Genomic DNA, 10246 nt, shown 5'->3' with positions numbered 1-10246 from the left:
AACCATAGCATGTCACTAAGCAATAAAAATCAAATCTTTAACCCTAACATGATACTAACATGAATTAATATTAGGAAGAACATAGGAAGCATCGCAGGAATCATATTTAATATTAAAGTTACCCTAGACATGATACTAGGAATATCATAATAACAATATAAACATGATTTCTACATCATAATATCAATTAAAATCAATTAAAGTACTTACTTGGATGCCTCGTACTTCTTTCCTCAGAAATTAAAACTTTCACGTCTAGGGCGAAGGCAACTTCGAATATGGCTAGGTGTTTCTAGATTTAATGAATGCGGAATTTTGTATTTGAGAAAAGGCTAGTTTAGAAAAGAGAGAGAATAAAATAATCAAGAAAATCTTGATGAGAGTTGGTGATTGAAAAAGGGGAGATATGACCTCTATTTATAGGAAAAAAGAGGGTCGAAGAATTAAGAAAAGAATCCAAATTCGAATCGAAATAAAACTCGTAGACAGCAGTTTTTGCGGATTTTGTTTTTATCATATCTTTTGATCCAGAAATCGGAATAAGATGAATAAGATGTCGTTGGAAAGATCTTGAAGTCTACTTTCTAACCCAATTAGAATCAGATTAAAATATGTTGTAGAATAAAACATATGAACGAAATAGTGAGACGGTGTCAGTTTTGGATAGAGTTTGATATCTTATTCATATTTTTTTCGTTATAGCTCGGATTTAATATTATAATATATCATTGGAAAGATAATTTGAAGATCTATCCAACCATATAAAATTTGGATAAAAAACATGAGGCACGAAAATAATATCTGACTGTCTTTGAACATGTTTAAATCCGAATAGAATTAGGACTTTAAAAAAGGAAAGTTTTATAAAAAAGGAAAGTTTATATTTAAATCAAATTCCTTAATCTTATCTTTTCAAAAAAGGATAATTAAGATATTTTAGAAAATTATAGAAGATTCTAATCAATCCTAATTAGTTTAGGAATAGGATTAAACCTTTGGACCCTCCTCATGATCATTGGGTCGTAGGTAAAATCCGGTTTGGGCCCAGTTTAGTATTTTGGTCATAACTTCCTCATTATCCATCGGAATTGGGCTTATAATATATCGTTGGAAAGGTCTTTTCAAGCCCCATCCAACTACACCATTATTGGACCCTTATCATGGACCAAACTAAACTGGAATGGACGTTTTCATAAAATAGAGTGGGTTTTCGAAAACAGAAAGAAAGAATTTTAACAAAAACTAACCGCAACACTAGACTTTTCACACTTTCACCTCATTCGATTATGGTTCGACGTGAAAGGTATTCATCATTGGGTTTGGTTTTGGGGAGACACAAATGGGTGTCTACAGAAGCCCCCACTTTGACTGAGTTTGGAGAAACGCAAGTTTCGAAAACGAAAGTCAAAGTAACGATAGGGACGGAGAATGATTCAGAAAGTTCTGCAATCCTAAATCACTCTTGTAACGCCGATACCTGCAAAAATAGCATTAGTTAAACAGATAAAAGAGTTAAGAAACGCGTATCTTGCACCGTCGAGCACACGTCTCTGAAAGTAACCAAATATTGTCGTATGTTGCTTTTTTGATGACCTCCTGCAAGCTAGAGAATGCCATCCCGCTGAAAACCGCTACGCCTTGTAACCGCTTCCAAATTAGAAGATTGCTTCACCTGAAACTATCCTCCCCGCAATGATAATATTCCACGTCCAAGGGAATACCATCGAAGATTGCTTCTCTTGAAACAATCCTTAGTTGTTTGTGACAACTCTCCACAATCTAGGGAACGCCACCTTGCTGTTTCGATGTTCACTCGTCTCTGAACAAAGAGCTTCTTTTGCCCGCTGTGATAGTCTTCGAAAAGATCACTGCTTTTTAATCCTTAATGATGCTATGCCAGTACGTCGGCGCTTTGCTGCTTGTGAACCAGTATGTCGGTGCTTTTGCTGTGATGACAATCCTCTTTTCTTTGGGAATAGTTGCCAACACAACTCTTGTATGATGTATGACAATCCGATTTAGGGAAAGTCGTCAATGCCACGTAACAATCCATCCTTGGAAATGTTGTCACGATGAAGCGACAATCCGTACCTCGGAAAATTTGCCAAAATCCAATTTTTGGAAAAGTTGCCAATGCTTCGTAACAATCTTTCATAAGAACTTTGCTACGATCGACAATCCACATCTTGGAATATAACTCTTGAAAGCAATCCACCTTGGAAATTTGCCAACGCTATGCGACAATCCTTTTAGGAAAATATTGCCACAATTGACAATCCGCGTCTTGGAACATTTGCAAAAAAGAGTCGACCGACAATCCACTTCGGGAAAATTTGCCACTTACTGAAATGAATGACAATCCACGTTGAGGAACTTTTGCCGAAATTTATGATGAATAGAAACCTACAACAATCCTTTGGGAAATTTTGCTATAGGGAACTGGGTGTATGACAATCCAATCTCGGAAAACTTGCCAACGAGCCGATGAATGTATGACAATCCGAACTTGGAAAAACTTGCCAATAAAAGAAGGAGCACGACAATCCACGCTTGGAAACTTTGCCAGAGATGACAATCCAATCTTGGAAAAATTGTCGTTGAAGAAGATGCACAACAATCCATTTTTGGAAATATTGTCAGTTGGGGATGACAATCCAATTTTTGGAAAACTTTGTCGTTTAATAAGAATGCGCGACAATCCATATTTGGAAATATTGTCGTTTAAGTGCTTGCTTTTGAACCGATTGTAATGAGCCAGTGTTTTAGGCGCTTAAGCTAAGTGAGACGATCTTTCATCAGGTCGATCATTTATTGCAATTGTAATCAAGCCGACTACTAATCATGTCAAATTGCTTATAGGGGCTAACTGGCGTACCAAGGAACCCGAAACTGCTGCATGAGGTCGAAATCACCTTTCTGGTAGGCTTCGAGCTCTGTCGTTGCTGAGATATCTCTGGCGCCAAGAATTGGAGTAGGGTCTTCCCTATTCTGCTGCACCTGTATTGACTATAGAACTTTGCCAATCTTTTTAATCATCTTAGGGTTGACCTAAGGTTTAGCATTGCTTGACTCATTGACTTAACACGACTCAAGGCATAAACTGGACTCGATATGATTGACTGACTCGAGGTTGACTCGACTCGAAGTGTAATGACACATGTGTTAGACTCAAATCAAAGTGATATGACATGACTCAATGTGTACATGACTCGTGTGTGCATTGTAATGTGATCGTACGACTCGAAAAAAGCAAAAAAGCAAAAATTTTCCGTCAATTTGTGGAGGGTACCGACTTTCTCCCGAAAAAGAAAGACGCGAAAAAGAATCGAAAGTGAAGTTTGAAGATGCAAGTTGAATGAGCTTAGTCAAATGTTGTTTGATACTATCTCTCAAGGTTCAAGGATTAATTCATCCTAGGCTATCTCAACTGTTGACTCCATGATGAAAGTATTTGGGTAACTTAGGCACGGAGGCTAAGCACTTCATACTTCGTGATGCAATGACAATTATGAGTGATGAGCGATAAGGCATGCTTCAATGTTGTGTTAAGATTTCATTACAAAGGGTTCCTAAGGGAAAGACTATTTGGTCATGTATCTGTGCGGTGTGTGAAAGTGACACTAAAGTTAGGCCGCAAGAGCTAAGTGTGTGGAAAAAATATATTATTGAAAAGAGTCAAATGGTGGTGACTCTTAGGCTAGGTAAGCTAATAATATAGGGATCAAGCCCCCAAGGTCTAGCTCTAAATGAATAGGGATGAGCATAGGGAATCCCTTGATATGATCATGGTGTAAGTGTGTGAATGTGAATATGAATGCATGTTTATTACGGCCGCACCTCGATGTGAGGTTGCCTACGTATCCGTTAGGAATCAGGCCGAACGTAGCTCTAGCCAAACCTCGCACAAGTGTGTATACCTCAAAAAGGTCTTTTTAAGGGTTGTAACGTGGTTAGGCTAAAGGTTTAAAGAATAAGGGGATAAAGGCTCAAGACCCTAGATAAGCCCCAAAGGTGTGCAACCTTGCTTTTGAATATTTGTATTTTCATGCTTGAGGTTTTCTACTCTTCTTTTTTTTAGCTCTTTCTTTTGCTTTAGCATTTATTTTATTTTAATAAGTGTGGGCAATCTCGATCATGCGGTCTATCACTCACTTGGCATTCATGTTTCTCAGGCACGGTATCGAGCACTCGATAAGAGACGCAATCTGAGACGTGTTCTTATCAAATATATTTTCACATCAAAGACATTGGAACACTTACCCTTTTGTACACTTGTTTTCGTTTTTTTTATTATTGCTTATTTTTTTGCTATTGCTTTCTTTTGAATTTGCTCAAGCTTTCTTTAGAATTGCATAAGTTGCACACCATCCCATCCCAAGGTTAGGTAGATGTAGGTTGAAAAAAGAAGGGTCTATCGTTAGACGAGGCTCAAAGTGGTTTATGAAGAAAGGATTGTATAATTGAAGGGCGAAAGGAGATATGATGTGGCTACAAGGGGTGCCTCAAATCCTTAGTATACCTTGTGCTTAATTCGACATGGTTTTTTTTTTTTTTTTTTATATTTGATGCAATATAATGAAATGATCATATATAAGGAAATAAATGCTCATTTTATTAAAAAGGGAAAAGAAAAGAAAAACTACAAAAATAATCTAAAGGAAAAGAAAAGGTGCCTATGCTAGACTTATTGGGGAAAGGAAAAAATGAAAAAGAAATAGAAAAAAAGAGGTCATGAAATCTTTTCGTTGAAGCTCGCATCTTGTCTTGTGTTGTTTCATCATTACCCTCATTTTTTGTTTGTCAATCATATGACTCAAACTCGATTCAACACACATGGATGGAAGGAGTGAAGAAAGATGGAAGAATGTGAAGGAAGATTTAGATGGAGGGATATGAAGAATTAGGAATAGAATGTACCCCCAACTCAAATGACGGAAAAGACCGACTCATGCATGGACCTACGACATGGTCATGGTGACGTGTACTCAAAGTGTGTGCTAAGATTAGTGAGTGTAGATGACATGTTAAGGCTCGTGTCATGACCATGTGGCTAGACTATGTGACTAGACTCAAGCAAAGACTAAGTTAAGACTTCACGTATATGCATTAAACTGGACAGACTGTGGTATTTTAGTCACAACTTTTGATCTGCGCCTCTGATTGGGATGAAACCAACGCCAAATTAAAGATAAAACTCAGGGCTACAGATCCATAGGTTGTACGACTCGTAGTTCTTTCTAGAACTCCATCTATGACCAAAACAAGTTGACGTTTGTGCAGTATACGGGAATAAAAATCCGGGTTGACTTAAAGGAACTTTGACTCGATTTTATGTTTATTTATTAGCTCAAATTAATTAATTAATTAATTAAACAAAGTCCTTTTGTCATTAATCAGTTTATTTAGTCTTAACACAAGTCAAACAAACGGTTAAGAAAAACATAGAATATATATGCACAACAAATAATGCACAATTAGTCAAGTAGGCACAATATGATGCAATGAGTTCGCAACCTAACCATGGCTCTAGTTCTCTAAAGTTCGGGATATGGTTTAGTCAAATAGGGTCCATGGTTAATTGTCCAGATGCACCGCGTAGAAGCCTAACCGTGAAGGGTTAACGCGTGTGGATAGGACACCGCGAGTTTTTAGAAAAAACTCACTTCCATGGTTTGGTGAATTCAACCTCTCAGATGTACCCTTTGTTGCCAGGAGCGTTCAATCAGGTAGATAGAGCATGAATTCCCAGAGGGTTATGTCCATATGTAGAACACATATGGGTTTCAGAAAAGTGAGAAAAAAATTCAATCAGGAAGTAGGATCGAGCAAACAATACGAAAAACCGGTCGAAATTAGAACGCATATTTCTAGCTCGGTATTGGGGGAAATTGGCGCCAGCAAACAGAGACTGGCGCCAACTTTTAACTGTAGCGCCTGGCGCCAATACTGGCGTCTGGCGCTACGGCTAAAAGTTTGGCGCCAAGCTCTGGCCCCTGACGCTACTTCCCACATGCCTCAGCAGCTTTCTGTGCTCAATAAAATCATCCAGTTTCGCGCGGTGTTATTTCAGTCCTAGTTGTGAAAGACATTTCTCAAATTTCCTACGTGTAAAATCCTATGTTTTTGACTCATTACGGATGGTCTTTCCAATGAGAACCTTTTTATGCATATGCCACAATGTTAATCAAAATTACGCACATGAAATACTTAGAACTTTTCGAGTCTCATCCACTCATTCTAAATCATTGCCGAAACAAATTCAGCAATTAAAATAGAAATCCTCCCCAGCGGAGTCGCCAAAAACTGTAGGGAATAATTTCAAGCCTTTAAAATCCCACTAGCTTGAACCCCACTGTGATCATACACTAAAGTACGGTGGCGTCCAAAAGGGAAGAAGATAGAGCAAAAGAGTCGCCAACAAGTTTTTAAGGAACTTGTAAACCGTTCACGAGGTGAAGGTTACACCCCTTAACGATCCAAGAGATCGTTAACTCCATAAGGTCATGAACCAAATAAGGGTTCGGGGATGAAGGTACAAATCCAACCTAAAAGAGATTGAACCAGCCCTAATAATAGGCCTCTACTTTATTCTGCTCGTATTCATGTGCGCTTTCTGACTAACATACAATCAATACATTAACCCTAAACCTGTTTAATCTATGTTGGTTGAATATAATGCACATATAAACTATTATTGGCGATCACTTGAATTATAATCAAATTAACCCTAACAAGATTATTAATTATCTTATTAAGCGTGATTGCAAGTACAAATTCCCTTTAAGCATGCATAAAAAGGTGTGATCAAGCAATAAATAATAAGCATCAAGCAACATAATAATGAATATCATGAATAATAATTATAATAATCATAAAATAATAATCATCATCAAAATAATAATAATCATAAATAATAACAATTATAATAATTATCATGTTCATGTTAATATTATGGCATAATAAACATAGCAAGATCCTAGGCATGATACTAACAAGATTAATAACAAACCCTAACATGTCACTAAGCAATAAAAATCAAATCTTTAACCCTAACATGATACTAACATGAATTAATATTAGGAAGAACATAGGAAGCATCGCAGGAATCATATTTAATATTAAAGTTACCCTAGACATGAGACTAGGAATATCATAATAACAATATAAACATGATTTCTACATCATAATATCAATTAAAATCAATTAAAGTACTTACTTGGATGCCTCGTACTTCTTTCCTCAGAAATTAAAACTTTCACGTCTAGGGCGAAGGCAACTTCGAATATGGCTAGGTGTTTCTAGATTTAATGAATGCGGAATTTTGTATTTGAGAAAAGGCTAGTTTAGAAAAGAGAGAGAATAAAATAATCAAGAAAATCTTGATGAGAGTTGGTGATTGAAAAAGGGGAGATATGACCTCTATTTATAGGAAAAAAGAGGGTCGAAGAATTAAGAAAAGAATCCAAATTCGAATCGAAATAAAACTCGTAGACAGCAGTTTTTGCAGATTTTGTTTTTATCATATCTTTTGATCCAGAAATCGGAATAAGATGAATAAGATGTCGTTGGAAAGATCTTGAAGTCTACTTTCTAACCCAATTAGAATCAGATTAAAATATGTTGTAGAATAAAAGATATGAACGAAATAGTGAGACGGTGTCAGTTTTGGATAGAGTTTGATATCTTATTCATATTTTTTTCGTTATAGCTCGGATTTAATATTATAATATATCATTGGAAAGATAATTTGAAGATCTATCCAATCATATAAAATTTGGATAAAAAACATGAGGCACGAAAATAATATCTGACTGTCTTTGAACATGTTTAAATCCGAATAGAATTAGGACTTTAAAAAAGGAAAGTTTTATAAAAAAGGAAAGTTTATATTTAAATCAAATTCCTTAATCTTATCTTTTCAAAAAAGGATAATTAAGATATTTTAGAAACTTATAGAAGATTCTAATCAATCCTAATTAGTTTAGGAATAGGATTAAACCTTTGGACCCTCCTCATGATCATTGGGTCGTAGGTAAAATCCGGTTTGGGCCCAGTTTAGTATTTTGGCCATAACTTCCTCATTATCCATCGGAATTGGGCTTATAATATATCGTTGGAAAGGTCTTTTCAATCCCCATCCAACTACACCATTATTGGACCCTTATCATGGACCAAACTAAACTGGATTGGACGTTTTCATAAAATAGAGTGGGTTTTCGAAAACAGAAAGAAAGAATTTTAACAAAAACTAACCGCAACACTAGACTTTTCACACTTTCACCTCATTCGATTATGGTTCGACGTGAAAGGTATTCATCATTGGGTTTGGTTTTGGGGAGACACAAATGGGTGTCTACAATACGGAATCTGATTCACCTGTCCTGCATCGTCCATATTTAAATTCATGAATCTCCTACTAGATGTAGAATCTAGAACTGATCTAGATGAATTTCCAAGTCCATTGTAGATTAATATAGAATTGTTTATTAGCTTTCCTTTATCCCATTCTTAAGCCTCAACTAATTATTCAATCAAGCCCAAAAGAAGAGCCTTTAACCGATGTATTATGAGGCTTGTTTGTGAGCTTCATTTGAGCCTTTTTAGGCTGATTTTTGCAGCAGCTTTGAGGGATTAGTGGCTGATCATATTACCCTAAGTAACCTCCTCTAATCAATGGTAATAACACCTAATTATGGCTGCCCAACTTCTCCACTTCTCCTTCCTCTTTTACGTGTACATTATATGCTAGCTTCATCAGTTTTTCTTCACCAAAAAATGATGCATATACTCTCCTCTCTCTTCATCTTTTTTATGAGTTTCAAAGGCAAATCAAGGGAGAAATCTAAGCCTAGTTTTCTGCTTAATAAAACTACAATTCGTGGCCAAATTTCCTCCTCTTTCAAAGTGTCAAAACCGAAGAACTTTGAGGGCTCCAAGAGGGCTGCTTAATTGTGTGGGTGTTTGTGCGTGTTGTTGCTGCTGTTTGTGCTTGGGAGTGCTGTCCTTTTCTTCTTGGTTTGATGGCTTATACATCAAGGTAACTGACAGGCTCAAGTCGTATTCACCTAATCAACAATAAAACCTAAATCCACTAACTATGTAGATAGGGAAGAAGGGTCGAACCACAGGGAAACAAGTCAATTTATTCCTAATTAATTAGAAGCAATCTAAATTATCAAGTAACCAAATTATTGTAAAAAGGTAATTAAACTAAAGGTAAGAGTAGGAAGGGAGTAAAATAAGAGGTAAATGAATGGAAGAAAAACCTAGGGCATAGCTTCACTAATAAACAATATTCCAGGGTAAATCATAATAAGAAATCATCAATGCATCAATTAATCAGATCATAAAGGGCTTTTGCTACATATTACAATCACAGAGTTAATTTACCGGTATTAAATCTCATCTCTCGAATCTCGACTTAACCATTTATAAATTAGTCCGCCTATTGAAACTAAGCCTAAACATCAATTCTCATCTCTCGAATCTCGAATCAATATTGCTAAACTCATACAATTAAATCTGGCCAAACATAATTGCATAGCATTAAATCAATCAATAGGAAAATAATTAAGCATTGACAATCAACAATCACAAATTACCCCTTCATATTATTTATTGGATCCCCATAAACCCTAGAAATTAAACTACTCACGCATAATTAAATCTAAACTAATCAAAACAATAAAATAAGACATGATGAAAGAATTAAAGAAAATAACTGAAACTAAAAGAGAAGAAATTGTTACCCAAAAGTAATCTGAATTAAGGAATGGAATTAAGAACAAAGTTGAGAGAATTTTAGAGAGAGAAGATATTCTAAGTAAAGAGAGAAAGTCTAAAAGAGAAGGTAAATCAAAATTACGTACAAAAATCGTTCTTAAACATCCCTAAAACAAATCCTAATTGAAAACTAAGATCTCGGCAATCAGGTGCCTCCAAAAACACGCGCCCGATCGGGTGAAGGGCCGCCCGATCGGGCCCACCTTTTTCTTCAAGGTTCTCCTGGGCAGCCGAGCCCGATCGGGCGCGCCTTTGTTGATGCCCTCTTCTGCGCGCCCGCCCGATCGAGCGCAAGCTTGCTGATCGGGCCCGGTCTCTTCCTCGAGGCTTGGACTTCGATTGGGCTTGATTCTTCGGCCCAATCCGGATTTCCTCTTCGGGTCTTGAATACTTGGTCCAAATGTCCCGGTATCATACACCGAGCCCTTAATCACCGGCTCTAACCGGTCCTGGGCTTCAAAGA

Source organism: Chenopodium album, chromosome 1, assembly GCF_948465745.1.
Source record: "Chenopodium album chromosome 1, dcCheAlbu1.1, whole genome shotgun sequence".
Taxonomy (NCBI): Eukaryota; Viridiplantae; Streptophyta; class Magnoliopsida; order Caryophyllales; family Amaranthaceae; genus Chenopodium; species Chenopodium album.
This window is presented reverse-complemented; position numbering follows the sequence as displayed.